The sequence below is a fragment of the Lepus europaeus genome, chromosome 10, assembly GCF_033115175.1.
Source record: "Lepus europaeus isolate LE1 chromosome 10, mLepTim1.pri, whole genome shotgun sequence".
NCBI classification, from domain to species: Eukaryota; Metazoa; Chordata; class Mammalia; order Lagomorpha; family Leporidae; genus Lepus; species Lepus europaeus.
The window spans coordinates 39,047,304-39,070,313 of NC_084836.1; the positions used below are offsets into that span (position 1 = coordinate 39,047,304).

At 35.3% G+C, this 23,010-nt stretch overlaps 1 protein-coding gene and 1 pseudogene across 1 annotated transcript in view; both read left to right on the forward strand.

Annotated features, from left to right (window-relative positions):
* Positions 1-23,010, forward strand: part of PPFIA2 (PTPRF interacting protein alpha 2) — a 535,398-nt gene that overhangs the window by 195,448 nt on the left and 316,940 nt on the right. The gene's annotated exons all lie outside the window — the stretch shown is intronic.
* On the forward strand, positions 13,790-13,887 carry LOC133769240 (U6 spliceosomal RNA; annotated as a pseudogene).

A 23,010-nucleotide genomic window follows, 5' to 3' on the forward strand; every position in this document is an offset into this window, starting at 1 on the left:
CATTCCTTAATACCAGCTAGCTCACATGAATTTTATTAATATTGGAAATGACATAAGCTGCCAAATATATAGTACCCTTTTATAATAAAAATGTTGATCATGGTGAATAAAATAACAAAATACTGATAATAATAATAACATATGACTTGATCATTGGCCTCTGTGATGACCCCTAATGATTCTCACCTCCACAAACTCCTACCCTGTGAGCACATGTATTTCCTCAGTGCTGACCCTACATGAATGTATTGTATGATAGAAGCATCAGTGTGCCTCCTGAGAGATCATGGGAGCATTGCCGCTTCTACTTGGCTGTCTTGGAATTGCTCACAACCAGCTGATGTGCTATAAGGGCACTCTAGTGGCACCTGTGGAGTGTTATCCACATAGCAAAGAACTAAGATTCCCAGACAACAGCCAACACCAGCTTACCAGTCACATGCACGAAGCCGTAGAAGTGCATCGTCCTGAGGTAGTTAAGCTTTTACATACTGCTTCCCAAGTTGACATCGGGCTACAGCCTCATAAAGGGCCCTCACACAAAAACACCAACTGTGCCATGCCCAAATCTCTAACCACCATGAGAGATAATAATTACTGCTTTAAGCCACCAAATCCTGGTATGATTTGTTATGCAACAGCAGATCAGTAATGCAACTGCCAAAGTTGGAAGCAACTTTTTCATATCTAAACAAATTCATAGTAATCTATTTGTCTACAGCATTTACATCATCGCCTCTCATACAGCTTTCCCAGCCAAACCAACTTGCTGTCTCTCCAACCTATTTTTTTTTCATCCCCATTTTCCATCATGACTCCCTTTATAAGTACTGCAGTTTTAGAGCATCAGTATCTTTTACATTAAGAGGCAGGCATTTCATGTAGCAGTTAAGATGTTGCTTGGGACTTCCACGTGCCATGTCAGAGTGCCTGGATTCAAGTCCCAGCTTCATTCCAATTCCAGCTTCTTGCTAATGCCAACCCTGGGGAGAAGCAGGTGCTGGTTCATGTAGTTGGGTCCCTGTCACTCATGTAAAAAACCTGGATTGATTTCTTGGCTTCTGGCTCCGTGTGACCCATCCCAAGCTTTTGCAAGCATTTGGAGAGTAAATCAACAGATGGAAGATCTCTCTTTCTCTCTGTTCCCACCTATCAGTCTCTCTTTCAAGTAAAATGAAAATAAGTACATAAAAATGTTTAAACCATCAGATTAAACCAATGTAAGTATAATGGGACTTTCTTCCTGAAAGTCTTTTCTAAAACGTCTACTTAAGACATTCATATGTTGCTTGTCAGCAAGACCTTACGTTCCCTTCTTGAGATTCTTTTGACAGATCTCTCATATGGTTTAATCTCATTTCATGGAGGTAAAATGAATATGTGTGCTCTCTGGCATTTGCCAGTGGCTTTTTCTTGGTAAGAAAAACACATGATTAAAGGTCATGTCTACTTGAAAATACTGTGCACAGAATGGGAGCCTTTAACACAGGAGATAACTAGTCCAAAAAGAAAACTTGAAGTAGCTAGCTTTTATAATCTTTTTTATTTTTAAAAATGGAATATTTTACTAGAGCTTACAGCTTTTTTTAAGCAGAAGAATGTTCATTTTGCTAAGAAGTTTAGTTGAAATAATTATTTTATGAAAGACAAGATATATGAATGTTTCATTTCCTTGAATAAAATATCACTTGGCATTAAAATAATTTGAATTTTTATTAAGTAACTGCACACCAGCCTAGCCTGTTTAGCGACACGTTTCATTGTCCTGAGTAACAAAATTCAGAAAGCATTAATTCTCCTATTTGTACTAATGTGTCTGTTTATGGTAATGTAACATGAATGTGAAATTCCAGTATCTTCAGTCTTATTATAACACCTGCTGCTATGTCTTGGTTTCTCAAGCACAAAACAAATGACTGAATGAAATGTGTTTGAAATTATTTTGGATAAATTGCCAATCCTTTCCCCATAAAAAAGAAAATAGAAGGAGATGTTTGCAGATAATGCTTATCAGACAAAATCATAGTAGTTGAATGATTTATTTTAAAATATATTCTTATATTTACTAAAATAGGAGATGTTTATATAAATTTTCAGAATCTTGTGTTTAGTTCAAGAATAATAAGTATTGCAAGAAGCCACTTATATGTAAATTGATACATAAAAACATTATATGGTCTTAATGGGAGAGTTTTTTTATTTGTATATCTATTGTACTATTAGAAGTGACAAGAGTAAATTTACTATTGTTAATAAACAAGACAAAATTAAATATGTTCACATGGACCAGACTCAAGAAAAATAGTGAAGAATAAAATAGATTAGGACTTTATATAGCAAGTCAGCAAAGGCTATTCTGTTTGTAGGATGAGCTAGAATCCAGGTCAATTTCATATTTTAAAAATTACAAGATAGTATTAACTGACTGTTAAGTAACATCATTTCTCTCTGACCTTAAAGATAAATGGATACAAATGGTCCAGGACCAGCTGCATGCAAAGATTTTGCAGCCGTGTGGATCGTGCCTCTGTCTAGACCATTGTCTCTTCCCCTCCCGCTTCCATCAGATTCACATATATTCATCCTTTAAATCTTATATCCAACATCATGTTTACAGCTATGGCACATACTGTTATTTGTCTCCAATATTCTTTGTTTGCTTCATGCTTGCTGAAGGGTTTCCAATTCTTAGCTAGGTGTACCTCACATGGCTGAATCTACCTCCCTTAAAGCTTGTATGCCTATATGACTATGTGTTCACCCTCGAATGTAAAGGGACAGGTTGTGGAAGACTTCTAAGAAGCTCTTCAAATGGGATGCAAAGTACCACCTTTCTACTTCCTTTCTTTGTACTAGCTGGAAGGGAAACCTAATTACTGGAGGTTAAGCAGCCATATTGATGATGGAGTGGAAGAACATGCTCAAAATGAGGAGCAAAGAAAAAAGTATCAACCTTTGTCAACTAGAGCTTCCATACACAGCCCAGGGCCACCTATGTCAAGCAATCTTTTTTTTATGAGAGGAAGTAAACTTCTTTTTGACTTTCATCATCTTTATTTTGTAATGTGTTATGGATTCAACTGAACTCTATGTTAATGTACTAGCCTACATACTATATCTGTGTACTTTTTCTTTTATACAAATATCTCAGTATGTAATTGTACATTTATATATGTTGACTTTTTTCTCTTCTTCAATTTAAACCTCTTGAGAATAAGGCCTGTTATGTCACTATTGCCTATCACGGTGCTTGATCACAAAATAAATCTCATAAATGTCTGTTCAATGAAGAATTAGCACAATATCAATATGTATGAGGAGAGACTTACAAACTTAATTGGGACTTTAAGTGTCTCCTGAGACCCTGGGTAAACTATTATCCAGGCCCATGCTTGCATTTGTTAGTTGCCTGTCCAGCAGAAATAATGCATTTGTAACTCTCTGCTTTGTCCTAACACAAAAGACATCTGTGGTGACTACAGATATAAACTCATTGCACATATTTGATTCATGGTAACTGGAAAATCCAGGGTATTCTTTGAATCATGTTGCTGAAAAGGTAGTTGATGGGTTGCACAACTGATTGCATTCATTTAGTCTTGATGGAAGGACATAATCCTTTATGCCTGAGAAGCTAAATACAATGGCACAGTGATAAGTATTTCCTTGACTAATACTGACCATATTCTATTTAATACAACTTCTGCAAATTTCTTTTTTTTTTTTTTGATAGGCAGTTAGACAGTGAAAGAGAAAGAGACAGAGAGAAAGGTCTTCCTTCCATTGGTTCACCCCCCAAATGGCTGCCATGGCCGGCGCCTGCGCCGATCAGAAGCCAAGAGCCAGGTGCTTCCTCCTGGTCTCCCATGCGGGTGCAGGGCCCAAGCACCTGGGCCATCCTCCACTGCCTTCCCAGGCCACAGCAGAGAGCTGGCCTGGAAGAGGAGCAACTGGGACCAGAACCCGGGGTGCTGGCGCTGCAGGCGGAGGATTAGCCAAGTGAGCCATGGCGCCAGCCACAAATTTCTTTTGTAATACAAGTAAGTTGAATATTCTGATGGATCTTGTGAAATGGTGGGAAGAGAGTCAATCATGGTTGTTGTAATTTCAGTGCAAAATGTAATCTAGTTCTTTTGAAGAACTGATCATTAGAGATACATTTGGCACAGTGCATAAGACACCCCCTGGGCACCTACATTCTGTATTGGAGAACCTGGATTCAAGCCTGGACTCCACTGCTCCTGATTCTAGCTTCTTCCTGTTGTGCACCCTGGAGGCAGTAGGAAATGACTCAAGCACTTGACTCCATGCTATCCACATAAGAGACTCAGATTGAGGTCCAGGCTCCTCTCCTTAGCCTGGCTCAACCCCTGTTGTACTAGCTGGAAGGGAAACCTAATTACTGGAGGTTAAGCAGCCATATTGATGATGGAGTGGAAGAACATGCTCAAAATGAGGAGCAAAGAAAAAAGTATCAACCTTTGTCAACTAGAGCTTCCATACACAGCCCAGGGCCACCTATGTCAAGCAATCTTTTTTTTATGAGAGGAAGTAAACTTCTTTTTGACTTTCATCATCTTTATTTTGTAATGTGTTATGGATTCAACTGAACTCAACCTGTCAAATAAATGAAGTAAATAAATAAAAATATAAAAATGTATTATCTTTTGCTCTTAAATAGAATTTATAATATCTCAAATTCCCCCAAAATTCCCTGATTTAATAAAAATATATTAGCAAGCAATTCATCAACAGATGGTGAGGCATGGCATGCAAACTTTTGGCTTCACCAAAGAAGATGATGAAAGAGGATTTGTAAAAATTACTTTTCCTGGGTGTCCACACAATATGACTATGCAGCCAGTGATCACTATTTTTGTATTATGATATTAGAAAATGTAACATTAAATGTGCAGTTGAGTACCATCTGTCTAGTTACATGCCCAGTCATGATCATAGATCTGACATATTAAGTAAAACTCTAATAAGAGTGTAAAAGTTGGCAAAATTCCTAACTGAGAATTTTTCCAGCCTAGAACGGTTTACGGACTGGATTGGGTTTTTTTTTTTTTTTTCCCTTTCAGTGAAGATACTAGGCTGTCTAAGTTGGAAAGCAATGTAGATTAGGGTAGGACCTTGGGTCAATGAAAGCTTCTTTATCAGCAATAAATATTTCAAGCATAATTCAACATAGGTAAGGGCTACAATCAATTTCTCTTGCATAGGAGCATTTTAATGAACAATTTTGAAGCTTGTTTTATCAGTGATGGAAACGATGACATAAGCTCCAAAACCACTTCTTTGTTGTTATTAGTGAGAAACTGTGTGTTTTCCCATCATTGTAGAAAATAGGTGTGGAAGTTGTGTACCCATTCTCAGGATCCTCATAAATAAGGGAAAGGCAACATAAAAAGGATGCTGATTGCTGCGGCTTTGGAGAGTGCCCCTTCTTCTCTTAGGGTCTGTGGTCTTCAGCTTATAGATGGGAAGTGTAAGTACACATGTACTATTTCTTTGCACAAATCTACAACATGTTCTGAAACTCTAAAGTTTGGGACTGTCAATTAAACTTATTATTAGTGTAATCAGTTCATTAAATCAACTTATCTTCTTATGTTAGTAATTTTAGATTTAGATTATGAATTTTTCTGAATTTTCTCATATTTTCTTTATATAAATCTTTAAAAATAAGCAATAGGATGCTTTTAGAACCATATGCACTGGCTGGTTACACCTTTCTTCTTCCAAATGAAGAAATCTTTAAATATGTAAATAAGACATAAGCCAAATTACAAATTTTAGTGTCTCTGAATAAAACCTTAAGCTATCAGGCAAATAAAAAAGTAATATGATATGTAATAATAGTTATAATGTGGAAAAAGACATGATTTTATTTAAAATATTTCCTAGAGGTTTCATTTAGAATAACACTTTTAACTTAAACCATAAATATCCTTTTTAATTGAACCTTCCAAACATTTTTATCTACAAATATCAGAAAAGAAACATATACTTACATGTGAATTAGATAAGAAAGGTGTATTTTAACAATTATAACAATTCATTTTTATTCTACAAATAGCTGGAAATTCACAATTTGGAGGGATAACAAGAAAAACAATTGACAGATAAAGCACTGATTCTCAGCCAGAGAGGATTTGGATCCCCCAGGGGACATCTGACACTGTTCGCAGACGTTTTTGTTCGGAGTGTAATCCTCTAGGTATATAGTAGGTAGAAGTCAAGGGTACTGGTGAAGCATTTATTATGAACAGGGCTGTCCCTCACAAAAAAAGAATTAGCCACAATTTTAATAGTGCTGAGATTGAGAAATGTTGAATAAAGTATTGTATTTCACAGTTATTACTAATTCTCCATAGCATTTTCAATTTCATACACAAAATTAAATTACTATTATAATTATTATACTAATTTCAGGCTACCCACATTTTTGCAGTGCCACTTCAACTTTTTATTGTGAAAATTTTCAAAACTGCAGTAAAACTGAAAGAATGGTCCAATAAACACTTGCCATGATTGAACAGTTGTTTTAATCTTATAGTATTTGCTTATATTATCTCTTTTTCTTTTTCTGAATAATATCAATATTAGTTATACATCATTGCACTTCAATATGAGTTCCTAAGAATTATGCATTCTCTTGTATAGCTATAATCACATCATATGCAAAAATTAGAAATAATACTCCAGAATTATCTAATAGTCACTCCTAACTTTTCTAATAGTTTCAGAGCTATACTCTATATTTGTATTTTGCTTTTGAAAAAGGATCCAAAATTCACATACTGCATTTTCTTGTGTTCTAGATGCTTTGATTCTAGAACAATACTTTTTTTGTGTGTGTCCATTGATAATTCTTGATGACATATTTTTCTTTGGAGTTTGTAAAACAATAAATTTTAAATACTATCATGCCTTGCATTCATAAGCCAGGACATAACCAAACAGAAGAGTTTCTTTTTATCAGGTGTGTGTGAGCTACAATTCCACCTAAAATAAGAGTTGCAGTGAATTACCAATAGTCAGATGTGATAGAAACTTGTGACAAAAGATGCAATCTCATTATTATGAATGCATTTAATTTTCTCTTTCTGTTGCATTGCAATAAATTATAGTCATTTTTAGTATTGAAACTATCTCAAATTATATCAGTGGGAATCCCTTCAAACCAGCTCTTTTGTCCTTTTGACATGCCTGTTAGTTTTTTATGTATTTTATGACACCCAAAACAAAAGACAGTTTCTAAGGCTTACTTTCAATTTCTGTCTTCAGACCTAAAATAAAACAGTTCTTCAAAAGAATTTGATTCCTTTTAGTGGTTAAAGATGTTTGGCGGCCAAGATCTGAGCACCAATGGGGATCGTTGCTACTGTAGGATTATCACAAATTTTTAGTGTTCATTTGGCACAACTCCAGATTGTTGTGTGATCTATTTAGTTTGCACCCAAGAAAGTAAATAGTTCAAGAGGCAAATAAGGACAAATAAAGAAAGTGACTACATTTATTCTTTGGAATCTTAAATATTTGACGTGTGGTATAAACTTTTTGGCGCTGAGGATACAAATAGATTTACTGTTCTAATGAAGCTTATAGTTTATGAAATAGAAAATAATAAATCAGCAAATAAATATTTAGTATGTTATTTGATACTAAGTGATAATGTAGAAAAGCAGATCAGAACAAGGGAACGAGTGTAAGTGAGGAAATTGCTGTGTTTTCATAATAAAGAGGTCAAAAGGATTGTTCAGAGGCAGAGTGGGAGGAGTAGGTAGGGAAAGGTTGGTGGATGCCATGTGCTATGGATAAAAGAGGCAAGGATGTACATTTCCTGAGCTGGCAAGTTGCATCATATGTCCTAACAGAGCAAGGAGACCAGTGTGGTCATAGTGGAGTAATCGCGATCAGTCATGTGGAGTAACCATCTTCAGAAGGGTATTCTAAAAGAGGTCGCCTCCTAGTTCTGTATATCAAGACTAGGATCCAAAATTGGATTTATCGCTTTGGTTCAGATAACAGAATTATATGCCAATTTATCTGGAATTCCATCTTTATTTCTCAAAAAAGTAGTTGGAACTCATTGTATTTCTCCTCTATTAACTTCTTAATGCCTTTTACACATCCACAAATTCTGTTTCTTGTACTTTGCTCCTGTTTCTAGGAACAGGAAGAAAGCAGAGAAACTGTATACTCTGAGAATATCTTTTGATATAAAAATTATCAAATGAATATAATTAAAAGATTATAAAGCATAGGAAATGAAGCAATTTTATAAATGCAAAAAGTTCTCTCAGACTTTTTATGGAAAAATAAAATAGTTGATTTTGGTGTAAAAATTTGGAACTCTATGTATCCTTTTTCATATTATTCTATTCATATTTTATATCCACGAACTATTTCATATTCCATGAGCTTTTTGAAGGTATCATGTATATGTATATGTGTTTATCTCTAACCAGTTTCCCTAGACATGTTGACTAGTTGATGATTATACTATTTTAGTGTGGTAATTAATATAATTAACCTAATTTCAGGGGAGTAACTTGCTTAAGGTCACACAACTACTCAGTGGAGAGCTGGGATTTCAATCCAAGGTCTTTTTGCAAGTCTATGGACAAATATCATAGACAAAGCACAGCAGCATAGTAGAGGGAGAGACTTTGTAATAAATATGAATATTTTGGGGCTGGCACTGTAACATAGCAGGTAAAGCTGCTGCCTGCAGCCCTGGCATCTCATATGGGTGCCAGCTTGAGTCCCAGCTGCTCCACTTTCAATACAGCTCCCTGCTATGGCCTGGGAAAGCCGTAGAAGATGGCCCAAGTTTTTGGTCCCCTGCACCCCTCCTTGGGAGACCTGGGGAAAGCTCCTGGCTCTTGGCTTTGGATTGGCGCAGCTCCAGGGAGTGAACCAGTGTATGGAAGATCTCTCTCTCTCTCTCTCTCTCTCTCTCTCTCTCTCTCTCTCTCTGCCACTGCCTCTCTGTAACTCTGCCTTTCAAACAAATAAATAAATCTTAAAAGTAAATATGAATATTTTTATTCCAATAATCTGCCTTTTTAAGTTTGCTAAGAATATCTAGAACCCTCTACTGGAGGAATTTTCAGTCTTGGAATGATTCTCTACATAGGCAAGTTCTAATTAGATGATCCAAATATTGGTATCATTGCTAGATTGTATAATCATTGCACAGCAAAGTGCGAGAAAATTATCAGTATGAAAAATAAATCAACGTTAGCTCTCTGTGCTGAATTGAAGAAATATTCTCAAAGAAATATTTACTAGATGATGCAATTTCAATGTATTCATGTAGAACAAACACTTTGTGAATCTGAGAAGTGGGATAGGCATTTTCTCAAACTGAATAGACGCACTGTCTCAGAGTATGAGTACAATACCTGACTCTAATTCTTGGCTCCAGCATCAAGTGTATGCAGACCCCGGGAAACATCAGTGCTGACTCCAGTAACTGGGTTCCTTCCGCCCATGTGGGAAACCTGGATTGTGTTCCCAGATGCTGGTTTCTGTTAATGCAGCCTTAGCTAAGGTGGGCACATGGGGAGCGAACCCACAAGTAAGAACTCTATGATCTTCTCAAATAAATAAGCTAAGTTCATAAAATAGTAAAAGACTGCACACCAGTAAGAGAACTTATCTTCAGTGAGTTTAAAACTGACTTTTTTCCTTTTTATAATGCAGATTGCAGTTGCTATATTGTAATTAATATATAAATTTAAACTTGGTTATTGCATAATAGAGATATACTTTTTAAATGAATGAGACACGAGTTATTGTCTCTTTTTGACAAGTGTCTATAATTGATGAATATTAGAGTACATGAATTTTTGCAAACAAGATAGTACAAAATATTCCATAGATTTTTTTAATGACTCATGTTTATTGTACTTTCTTGTCAAAAATAGCAGTAACTCTTTACCGTTCATGAACCACCCCTCCATCACCCCGCCCAAACACATTTCACGATCTGGCAGCACAGCAGTTGTCATTCTCTAAATTTACATTGGCAATAAGTGGAGGAAAAAAAATAAACCTCAGTATGGACTATGAAAAAGAATAAATGAGTTTATTCCAAACAACTTACTGAGTTTATTCAAAATCATCACCATATTATTGTGAAATAGGAAGTTGTAATAATTATAGACTGAATAAAAGGGGAGGGGAGAAAGTGGATTATTCTGGTTGGGTTTTGAAATAATTTGGTAACTGTCACTAACTTGTGTCTAGATTTGGAAGCTCAGAAAAAGAGCTTATCAATATGGCTCATTCTCTCAGGTAAAACTTTGGTTTTAAATTGCAGATAGCATTGACTTCAAAAACCCTCACTACCTAATACCTGCTCTACAACCTTGTGTAGTTGATTTAACCATCTTTAACCTACCTATAAAAATCAGTAAAAGGAAAAATAACAGTGCCTACTTCACATGTTTGACATACTAAATAAAATAGCAAATATAAGAGTCCCTCAAAATCTCATAGAAATTTGCATTAACAGATACATTCATTCTGGTGCAAAATGTTTTTTAAAATCCATGCATTCTAAAGCTGTTCACACAATAAACATCAATAAATGGAAGCTATTGGAGTTATCCTTTAACTCCTCACTAATTCCAAACATAAAGATTCCAAACTTGTTTAAAATCTTGATTAGTTTAATTTGTTAAATATATAGGGCATAAAATATAATGCCTAGAGTCATACTACTGTTAAACATGTTTTTGAGTGAAGGTACTTTTTAAAATTTTTTAAATTTATATAAGGTGAACAAATGTCATTTATTTCATATATACAGATTTAAAAGCATAGTGATACTTCCCACCATACCCTTCCACCTGCCCATGCTCCCACTCTCCTTCTTCCTTCTTTCTTATTTTTCTTTTAATATTTACAATGTCAGACTTGCATTTATTTTATAATCACAAGCTTAACTCCCCACTAAATAAATAGTACAACAGGCAGTAACTAGAAAAACCACTGTTCCTCAATAGTATAGATAAGGGCTGTAAACAATAATCAAATTTCAAAATGTCAATTTCTCTCATCTACATTACATTTTTTAAACTCTATATATTAGTTACTACAAATCAGTGAAAACATGATATTTGTGCTCTTTAGAATGGCTTATTTAACTAAGCATAATGATTTCCAGTTGTATCCATTTTGTTGCCAAAGATAGGATTTCATGTTTTTAATTTTATTTAAGGAATACAAACTTCATGCATTTCTTATATACAAATTTGGGAACATGGTGATTCTTTCTCCTCCTACCTCCCTCCTGCCCATCCTTCTTCCTCTTCCCTCTCCTATTCCCGTTCTTATTTTTCACAAAGTTCTATTTTCAATTAATTTTATACTCTTCACTTTAACCTTACACTAAGTAGTTAGTTCACCAAAAATATGAAGAAAAAAAAAAAAAGCATTGTTCCGCAACAGTCAAGACAAGGGCTGTTCAAAATCATCACATCAGACAGTGTCAGTTTCGCTCCTATAGCTTACCTCTTAGGTACTCTATTGGTTACCATAGATCAGAGAGAATATATAGTTGTCTTTTTGAGAATGGCTTATTTCACTAAGTATAATGGTTTCCAGTTGCATCCAATTTGTTGCAAATGACCACTGTTTAGTATTCCATACCATAATTTCTTTATGCAGTAAACAGTTGATGGAATCTGGGGTGATTCCATATCTTAGCTACTATAAATTGAGTTGCAATAAACATGGGAGTACAAGTAATTCTTTCATATGCTGATTTCATTTCCTTTGGGTAAATTCCCAGGAGTGGGATGGCTGGCTCGTATTATGTGTCTATATTCAACTTTCTGATGTATCTCCATACTGTCTTCCACAGTGGCTGCACCAGTTTGCATTCCCACCAACAGTGAATTAGTGTACTCTTTTCCCCACATAGATGTCAGAATTTGTTGTTTGTTGATTTCTGTATGAGAGTCATTCTAACTAGGGTGAGCTGAAACCTCATTGTGGCTTTGATTTGCATTTCCCTGATGTCTAATGATTCAGAGTATTATTTCATGTTGGCATTTGAATTTTAATCCTTTGAAAAATACCTGTTCATGTCCTTTGCCCATTTCTTAACTGGATTGGTTGTGGTTGTTTAGTTTCTTGAGCTCTTTATAGATCACGGATATTAATCCTTTAACAGTTGCATAGTTAACAAATACTTTCTCCCATTCTGTTTGCCTCTTAACTTCATTGAGTGTTTCCTTTGCAGTGCAGAACCTTCTTACCTTGATACAATCCCATTGCCTGTTTTTGTTTTTTTTTATGCATGCTTCTGGGGCTTTTCCAAGAATTCTTTGCCCACGCCAATGCCAATGCCTTGTAGAATTTCTCCAACATCTTCCTCTAATAATTTGGTGGTATCAGGTCTTAGATTTAGATCCTTGATCCATTCTGAGTTGTTTTCTGTATAAGGTAGAAGGTAAGGATCTTGTTTCAAACCTCTGCATGTGTAGATCCAGTTTTCCCAACACTATTCGTTGAAGAGACTGTCCTTGTTCCAGGGATTGATTTTACTTGTTTGCCAAAGATTAGTTGGTTGTAGATGCGTGAATTAATTTCTGGGGTCTCTATTCTGTTCCATTGATCTACGTGTCTATTTTTGTGCAAGTACCAGGCTGTTTTGATTATAACTATCATGTAGTATGTCTTGAAATCTGGTATTATGGTGCCTTTGGCTTTGTTTTTGTTGTATACCATTGTTTTAGCTAATCAGGGTCTCTTGTGTTTCCATGTTTATTTTAGCATAGTTTTTTCTAGATCTGAGAAGAATGTCTTGGTATTTTGATTGGCATCACATTGATGTAAGTTGCTTTCAGGAGTATGGACATTTGCATGATAGACTAGCAATTCATGAACATGGAAGATTTTTCCATTTTTTTTGTTTGTGTCTTCTATTTTTTTTAGTGTTTTGCATTTTTATTGTAGAGATCTTTCACATCATTGGTTAAATTTATTTCAAGATATTTTAATTGTTTTCTGTTTTTGTAGCTACTGTGAACAGTACTGTACTTTATCCACTACACCACAGCACCGACCCCTGCACATTACTGTTCTTATGAGTTCTTTTTCAGCCTTGGCAGTGTTTGTGTATACAAAGTGTATAAATTTTTTTGTGTTAGTTTTATATCATGCAACCTTACCAATCTCTCTTAGGAGTTTCAGTAGTCTCTTAGTAGAGTCTTTTGATTTCCCTATATATAGGATCATGTCATCTGCAAACAGGGATAATTTGACTTCCTCTTTTCTAATTTGTATCCCTTTGATTTCTTTTTCTTGCCTAATAGCTTTGGCTAAAAGTTCCAGGGCCATATTGAATAGCAGTGGTGAAAATGGTATCTTTGTCTGGTTCTGGGGTTGCTAATAGAAATGCTTCCAACTTTTCCCCATTAAGTATGATACTGGCTGTGGGTTTGTCATATAGATTCCTTCATTGTTTTAATGAATGTTCCTTCTATACCCAATTGATTTTTTTTTATTATGAAAGGATGTTGTATGTTATCAAATACTTTCTCTGCATCTGTTAAGATAATCATTTATTTTTTTTCCTTCAATTTGTTAATGTGACTTATCACATTTGTTTATTTGCATATATTGAAAAATCCCTGCATGCTAGGGATAAATCCCACTTATTTCAGGTGAATGATGTTTCTAAAGTGTTACTGGATTTTATTAGCTAGAATTTTGTTGAGGATTTTTGCTTCTATATTCATCAGGGATATTGCATATGGTTCTCTTTCTATTTTGGGAATTATACTAAAATCGGAATGATACAGAGAAGATTAGCATGGACCCTGAGCAAGTGTGAATGAGCTTTTAGAAGTCTGCAGGTGTGGGGCCAGCATTGTGGAATAGTGAGTGAATCTGCTGCTTGCACTGCTTGCATGCCATGGGGCTCCAGTTTGAGTCCTGGCTGCTCCACTTCTGTTTCAGCTGCTTACTGATGTGCCTGGCAAAGCACCAGAGGATGAGCTAAGTACTTTGGACCCTGCACTCATGCAGGAGACCTGAAAGAAGCACCTGTCACCTGGCTCTGGACTGACCCAACCCCAACTGTTGTGGCCACTTGGGTAGTGAACCAGTGGATGGAGATCTCTCTGTCTCTCCCTCTTTCTCTCTCTGTAATTCTGCCTTTCAAATAAATCAAATAATTTAAAAAAGAAAAAAAGGAAATCTGCAGGTATAGCTTGTAAGATATTGCAACTAGTCATTTTTCCCCTGACCAAGATAACTTTTTCACTTTATAAAATATTGGAGGATTTTTTGGCCTCCATCATATTATTTTAGGTGATTATATTTTATTTTTGTCTTTTTGCTTATTTAAGTTGTCCTACAGTAGATGTATGTTACTTTTTTCTTAGAGAAGATAAAATTTATATTCAGTTCTAATCTTAAAAAATCATTTTTTTACTTTTCACTTGTATAGCAGAACCAATGTGGCCCATTATTTCAAATTATGGGAAATATAATTCTGGGTTTATATCACATCTTTTGTTTGTTGAAGATAAAATAGTATAACAAATTACCCTCAATGCATCCCATAAGCTTTAAATAAAATCATTGTGAGATTGTCTATCCTTTGCTCCAACCACAATAATTCTGAAAGTCAGAAATGTATAATAATGATGTGAATTACCCAGACTATCTTACCATTGTAGCTAATTTTCTGCAAAATTATTCAAAAGTAATTATTCAAAATAAATTCAGAGCATCTCTTAGGGGGTTCATACAGTTACAACTAATTGAATACAGAGCTAGTGATTGAACTCAATCTCTAGGGTCCTTCCCTTCCTGAAGGTCAGGAGGTCAGGTGACTATCACATGACTCCAAGTCCCAGTCCACTAATCCCACAGTTGGTTTTTTTTTTTTTTTTTGGTGTAACTCTCCAGAAACTACTTCATGGTTCATCAGAAGTTACTCAGAGTAAATTCTATTTATGTCCCAGCAGTCACTGTGAATAATAAAGACATTCTAATAAATGAAATAACTCCAAGGCTTTAGAAACTACCTCCAAGGAACATGAGACAAAACTAAAATCTTTTTTTACAATAATTACATAGGTTCAAATGTATTATTGTAAGAATTCTATTTTAACAGAATTTCATAATTTCCCCAAAACAAACTTAGAGCAGTAAAACTCTTTTTACACCACACATACAGATGTACATAGAGTTCATAATAAATATACATATAGGTATATGATAAGTATTATGTATGAGAGCCCTTTAAAACATTTGTGGAAAGTGGAATTATAAGCTTATGATGGTGCAAAATCTTTTAAAATCCCTTCATAGTGTTTCTATAACATGTATTTTCCATGAAGCTTTTGAAGACTCCTTGTATTAAGTGCAAGTTTCATTTTCCCATGTATCTTATGTTAATTGTAAAAAAGTAAAGAAAACAAGCCATTATAAATTATAGAATTTTCCACATAACAAATATATTCCTCCCAATGAATGTGGGTTGGAAATATCTGAACAATTTCTAAAGTTACTCCTCCTCCATCATGTCCTGAGCATTTCATAATGTAATCCTTATTACAAAAGACATTCTTCGCATGTTGCAGAGGATACATTGTACTTTTCATGAAACAAAACCCTTATGGCAAGGTCCATCATTCATTTGATGCTCTTGCCTACACCAGTGAGTTGTTCTAACTCAGGAGGAAATCTGCCTGGAGTGGAATTAGTGGGATTTTGTATTTGATCTCCAGTGTGATACCCTCCTGAGGAATTTTCCAGGGTGGTTTTAAATAAATAGATTTTTACCTATGAGATGACTTTCAAGCATAACTTTTCCAGCAGAGATGTGATTTCCATGTGACAAGTTTGAGTACATCAAATTGTGGCCTGCCTTTGGCAAGCAGGTTTTCAAAGGGTAGTGAATAGTTGCAGATTTAGCCTAAAAGGAAGTGATTAGATGACAGATAAAAAGAATATTTGTTGCCATATCCATGACATTTTGAGGGAACACAGCTTGCAATTCTTTATAAGATATGAAAGCTGTTTCTAGGAATTGATGTTTTTTTTCATCTTTTAGAAACACAGTCTCAATGAAGTTAAGCAACATCCATTAGTTTAATACTGTGTTTAGGAGTCAGTCTATCATTTTATAATTAGGGTAAATGAGACAGTAGATAGACACACGTAGTATTCATTAAAATATTTTTCTGTAGTCTATGGTAGATACCCACATAAGGGGTATGTGCAGTTCATCATATTGATGTACTGTGGCGCCAATTTGCATGCTTGGAGAAGGATACCTTGGAGCAAAACGTCTTGAATCTGAATCACTATGCCCCTAAGAATCTATATAATTTGGAGCAAGTGTTTTCCCGAGCGTCAATTCCTTCTTTGTAAGATGACGATTTTGGATCACATGGTCTTTACGTTCCCTTCAGGTTTAAAAAGCTATAGTTCTGTAAGTTTTCTCATTTGTTTAATTTCAAATACACTGCCTTTGACGTGCTGTCTGAATGATTAATAAGCATTCAATGAAGATGAATGTTTTCTATTTACAATGTTAATAATATCATAATACAGTTAAAAAGAATTGTTTTTCTGTTCTCTCCTCGTCTGTTTTACAAAATGAATGAGTAATGTTTTACATAATTTACATAGAAATTTTTAGAAGTCTTTTCTGTTTATTCCTATTAAAGACAAAGATTTATTAAAGCACATTTTGTTGATTTTATAAACGTGAATGAAAACTGACATTAAGTTTTTTTAAAAATTGTTTATTAATATAGAGAGTACACATTTCATGTATTTCATAAGTACAATTCTAAGAGGATAACCATCTATACCTACCTCCCCCTCTGCATCCCTCAAGCACCTCCTTCCTTCCTTTTTTTTTATTTTTGCAAAAATATATTTTCAATCTACTCTGTAATCACAGACTTAATTTAAATGAGCCTTCTTTGATCAATATGAATGTCTATTATTATAGCTTTATCTCTTTTTCTTTTTTACAATTATCATATACTTTTTCTCCCTCAAAAATTCAAGGAGCATTTCTTTCTTGTTTTTGTACTTCAGGATCTACAATGTCGCTTTCCACATGACACTAGTTTAATACCTATTCAGTGAGCAAATGAAGAAATAGTGACTTATATGTTAACATCAATTTTAAAGAAAAGATGTATAAGTTATGCAATGTATAAGGAAGATTAGCTATGAACTATTATTATTATTACTATTATTAGCTATTGGGTTCTATTCATTAGGAATTAGATTGCAATTCATAAGAGTGAGTAAATGAAAGCCAAGTGGAACTAGTGTAGTTGGGCTGCTTGTTTAAGAAGTGTCATTATGGGTGCCGGTAATGTGCTGGAGCAGAATAAGCCACTAATTAAAATGCCAGCATCCCATATGAGAGTACTGCTTCACGTTCTAGTTGCTCCACTTCTGATTCAGCTTCCTGCTAGTGAACCTGGGAAGGCATCATAAAGTGGCCCAAGTACTTGGACCCTGCCACCCATGTGTCTCTTCCACTCTCTGACTTTCAAATAAATAAATAAATAAAAACTTCCAAAAAATGGGAGTTGTTACAAAAAGGAGAAATCGTAGGATGTAGAATAGAAGCTATAAATATTGTAGAGGAATTTGTTTTAAGTTGTTCAATATGTCAGTAGTGTGTAATCTTTGAAGGTTATATTGAAGGATCCACTGGAGAAGCAGGGAGACAAGGGGAGCCAGGATAAGTTGTGGAGTAAAGCATCAAAGAACACAAAAGAAAAATAAAAGTAACAACTTTATAGACAAGTTTATATTCTTGGAAAGGAACAGATGGTGGAGGTTTTTTTTTTTTTTTTTTTTTTTTTTAAGGAAAGGTAATTTAAAAGGAAAATGAATGCATGTGTAGGAAACAGGACCATAGAAAGATATTCACTTCTAAATAAGGATGACTAAAAATGGGGTCGTGATTTCTCTGTGTAGTTAATGTTCATTTTCCATTGCCATTTATAATGTCTTGCAAGAATATCTCTTTTCGCTTAATGCTTTAAAGGGTTGCTCATGCTGTCATACTTTTCCTCAGTTGTATTTTCTCTATTTATCTGTATAATAAAAACAATATATCTTGGCAATACAAAGAATAGATGTTAATAATGATTCTCCAAACTGTTTTCATTTCATTTGCTATATTAATTATTTTTACTTAAATTATGATTTTATAGTCAAAGAACATCTCAGCAACTTTCCTTTTGTTTAGAGTGGTTTAATTTCTTCTTGTAACATTTCACTTTTAGTCATTCAATTTTTATATTACTTTCATAGGATTTTTTATAATTTTCTTTCTTTTTTTTAAGATTAATTTTTTATTTATTTGAAAGACAGAGTTACAGAGAGAGGTAGAGACAGAGAGAGAGAGGTCTTCCATCCGATGGTTCACTCCCCAGATGGCCACAATGGCCGGAGCTGCGCTGATCCAAAGCCAGGAGCCAGGAGCTTCTTCCAGGTCTCCCACGTGGGTGCAGGGGCCCAAGGACTTGGGCCATCTTCTACTGCTATCCCAGGCCATAGCAGAGAGTGGGATCGGAAGAAGAGCAGCCAGGAGTAGAACCGGCACCCTTATGGAATGCTGGCGCTTCAGGCCAGGGCTTTAACCCACTGCACCACAGCGCCAGCCCCATAATTTTCTCTGTGTGTCACCCAAGTTCCATTTGTTTTTCTGTAGTTCTTGGAAATAGACAATCTACTATAAAACTAGATCTGACAAACACATGCAAGCCTATATTCTTATAGAGAGATAAAACTAGAATAAAAGAAGTGCTGCCATTATTAACTTATTAAATGATTTCTATCTTTGATGATATCTGTATTTCCTGACAGTAGGAAAAAATACTGAATATATCAAAGTTAGAATAACGTCCAAACAGAATTACCTTGGGTCCATTTTCATGAAAAGAACACTCTAGGTTTAGAGACAAGTAGACAAAGATAACAAGTTAGTCAAGGCAACCAACACATACCGACTCTTAACTCTAAGCAAATAATAAATGTATTTGGAAGAATTGATGGCAAGGTTTGTACTCAACTCACAGGAGCCAAGCAAGTGTAGTAAGCTTAACTCACAGTCAAAAGCATTCCACAGCAGTCATTACAGCCTGTGTTGCCACAGATGCAGCAGCGTAGATCTCTCTGGGACCATGCCCGTGACAAGGAAGGCTGCCACTGCACACTGGATGGTACTGTCTGCACTTTATTGGTTCTGTCTGTGCGGCTTTTTATCGGATGTCTCAGATTATGTACCTCAGACAGAAACATCCAGGTGTGTAAATTCTCGTAAAAGATCATGGTAAGGATCTGGGTTTCACAGTGAGTTGCTGGTTTCCTCCTTCCACCAAGGGTCACCAATTCATGCCTACCACTTCCTTCCGGAATCAGTTACATTGTTCAAGTGTTGACAGCTTTATCTGTTTCCAATTAGATCTTTCTAGGGAGCTTCAGGAGAAACAGGAAGAGATAGATATTTGCACTTAAGACACATCAAGTTTGGGAGTAGTATTAGATTATGGTTTTTTATATTTCATATATACAGCTTTAAGAACATAATGATACCTCCCACCCTAACCTACTTCCGTCATTCCTACCCTTGTTCCTCCTTCCTGTCTTATGTTTCTTTTAATTTTTGCTATGACATATGTTTTATTTATTTTATAATAACAAGTAACTTTCCACTAAATAAAGGATTCAACCACTGTTCCTCCTGAGTATAGGCAAGGAATATAAACAATTATCAAACTTCCAATTGTCAATTTCACTCATACATTACATTTTTGTATTCTATATATTTGCTACCATAAATCAGGGAAAATATATGATATTTGTCTTTTTGGGTCTGGCTTATTTCACTTTCACTAAGCTTTTTTTTAAAAAAGGAGAGAACATATAACTTCAGAGAGATAAAAGAGAATAGAACCTAGATTAGCAGACAGGAGTAGAGATAAGAGAAGTTAGTCTGGTGACATTCAAGTACTGACATTTCTTTTAAAATATTTTTTTATATATTTGAAGATCAAAGTTAGAGAGGTAAGAGACAGAGACAGAGAGAGAGAGAGATCTTCCATCTTCTGGTCCACTCCCTAGATGTCCACAATGGCTGGGACTGAGACAGGCCAAAGCCAGGAGCCAGGAGCTTCTTCCAGGTCTCCCATGTGGATAGCAAAGGCCCAAACACTTGGACCATCTTCAGTGCTTTTCCCAGGCCATTAGCAGGGAGCTGTAAAGGAAGTGGAGCAGCCGGGACTTGAGCCAGTGTCCATATGGGTTGCTGGTGTCACAGGCATCAGGTTTAACTGCTATAGCACAATGCCAACCCCTGACTTTTCTTTAATCTTAACCAATTATATTACCCTCTTTGAGTTTTAGAAGATAACTATAAATATCTTCCCATAGGATACTGTCTTTTTCTTGAATTCCAATTGTATTCTAATATCTACCTCAAAGAGTCAATACAGATGTGAAATCATGTACCATCTTTGAAGTCAATTAAAATATTGTAGGCGCTGAATAAGTACAAATTCTACCTTTGATGAAGTACAAAATATTGAAAGGGTGAAATTTTGACTTCACATTAACCAGAGCATGAACCAAATGATTGATGTTTGTAACATGTTTCATAATAAACAGCTTTTGAAGAGGAAGTGGAGAAGCTCTGAATAGTGATGGCTATTATATAGCAAATGGAAGTTGGTGGCTTGCATCTGTGACTAATTTCTTCAGAATCTTCTGCTATAAATTTGAAAAGCTGATTTTGCAAATAGCCTTTGTTAATGCTCCTGAGACAGCGAAATTATTCATTAAATAAAGTCCAAACTTCAGTCCCTGTGGGTGTAGCAGCCACTGGAGTACCTTCAGCCATGCTTCCACACACCCCTGGTTTCCTTCTGAACCGTAGTTCATTAAGTCGTAGTTCTCTGGTACACATTCTCCTATCACAAGCAAATCTCCTATGAAAACTTGACCAAGATATGGCTTGATTATGTGTGTGTGAAATGATTAATTGCATGAAGCTATGATTTTTCATTGTTAAAAATAACAGTTTTTGTGGCAAATTGTATGTTATAAGGTATTTGTTAATTTGGCAACTCTTAGCATTTGGTATGATTTCACGTTTTGGAGGGTGAGTGTCTTTTGCAGCATTCCTTCATTTTTTACATGCAGGTTAGTGTCCCTATAATTTGAACTTTTAAGAACTTTCAAAATTATCTATGCAAAACCAGGCTGTCCCTTCTTACCCTTCAGTGAAGTAACTTCTAATGTTGCTAATAGGAGATTGTCCATTCTTTCTAACACAATTTATAGATGCTAGTGGCTGGCTTCTGAGGATGCTTTGCCATCATTTCTTGCTACTGTCTGGCTGACGTTTTGATCAGTTAGTTCTCCTGTTTGTGTGTTCTTCCTGTGTGTTTTGCTATCTCATCTACACCAGGATAACTCTGCTTAACTGTCAACATTCCTGATTCCACTGCTTTATTCATGAACCCAAGTGTTTTTTATCGAGTAGGTGTTAAGTATATGGTGAGAAAAAATAGAACAGTGCAGATGTCTTAAAGCCTCCAGACTCAGGGAGAAGCAAATATTTCTAAAATGAGATAATGAATATAAATATAAAAGTGAGATGTGTAAAGGAAAGGAATGGGGTTCAGGAAAACCATCACTAAGAAAGAATTATCCAGGTGCACTATATTGGCACTAGCTAATATAAAAGAAGAGCAGAGTATGGAATAATGGCTCAATACAACCATTGCACAGGAAGTTTTCTAATCTAAGAACAGATCTGATTAAATATTTTTTCTTGAGACTACTATATTATCCTATGCCTATAGCAATCTCAATTCTCACCTCACTAGCATATTATTCTGTCTTCTCTACCTGATAGTAAATCTTATGTAGCATGAACTATGTTTAATTAGTTATTCTATTACAATTACTTGTCACATAGTTGACCTTCACAACTGTTTTAAATGCCTCAAACTAGTAAGACTACACTAGCTGCATTATCATAAGGGAAAAGTAGGACATAGGAAACAGCATATTCAACTCACACATTTTGCTCTTTGTCATCTCATATAATATGCACAGTTCATATCTGTCCTCCTGTATAAACCACAATAGAAATAGATGTTGTTGGGGCAGGTGCTGTGGCACAGCAAACTGAAGCCACGGCCTGCAGTGCTGGCATCCCATACGGGCACCAATACTTATGCACTTCCAATCCAGCTCCCTGCGGGTGCAGCTGGGAAAGCAGCAGAGAATGGCCCAAGTCCTTGGACCCCTGAACCCTCAAGGGAGACCTGGAAGAATCTTCTGGCTGGCTGCTGGCTCCTGGCTTAAGCCTGGCTCAGTCCCAGTCATTGTGACCATTTGGGGAGTGAATCAGTGGATGGAAGATCTCTTTCTTTGTCTCTCCTTCTCTATCTCTGTGACTCTGCCTTTCAAATAAATAATTCAATCACACACACACACACACACACACACATATATATAATATATGTACATATATATGTTACCTTATATTGTATATATATACACACACAATATAAGTATATATATACATATATATGTATATATACACTGTTACCTTAAATGAATCAAAGTGATAATTTTGTAATGCTATATTTTTAATGTGTTAAGTAAGTCATTGAGTTAAACTGACATATATATGCAATTAATTTTTTATTTAGCAAAAAGGCTCAATTATTTATAATTTTAACAGAAAGTCTTTTGTATAAAAGGTAATTTGTGGATGATCAGAAGTCTCCATATATTAAACTTATCAGCAGCTTTTAGATATATTTGTTTTGGTAAGCTAAGCTTGTATGAGGGTACTTCAAAAATTATTGGGAAAATGGAATTCTAAATTAGTTTACTTTGGTGCCAAAATATATTTAAATACTATAGCTTTTTGATTCTACGCATTTTACATTTTACACAGTCCCACTCTGCCTACAG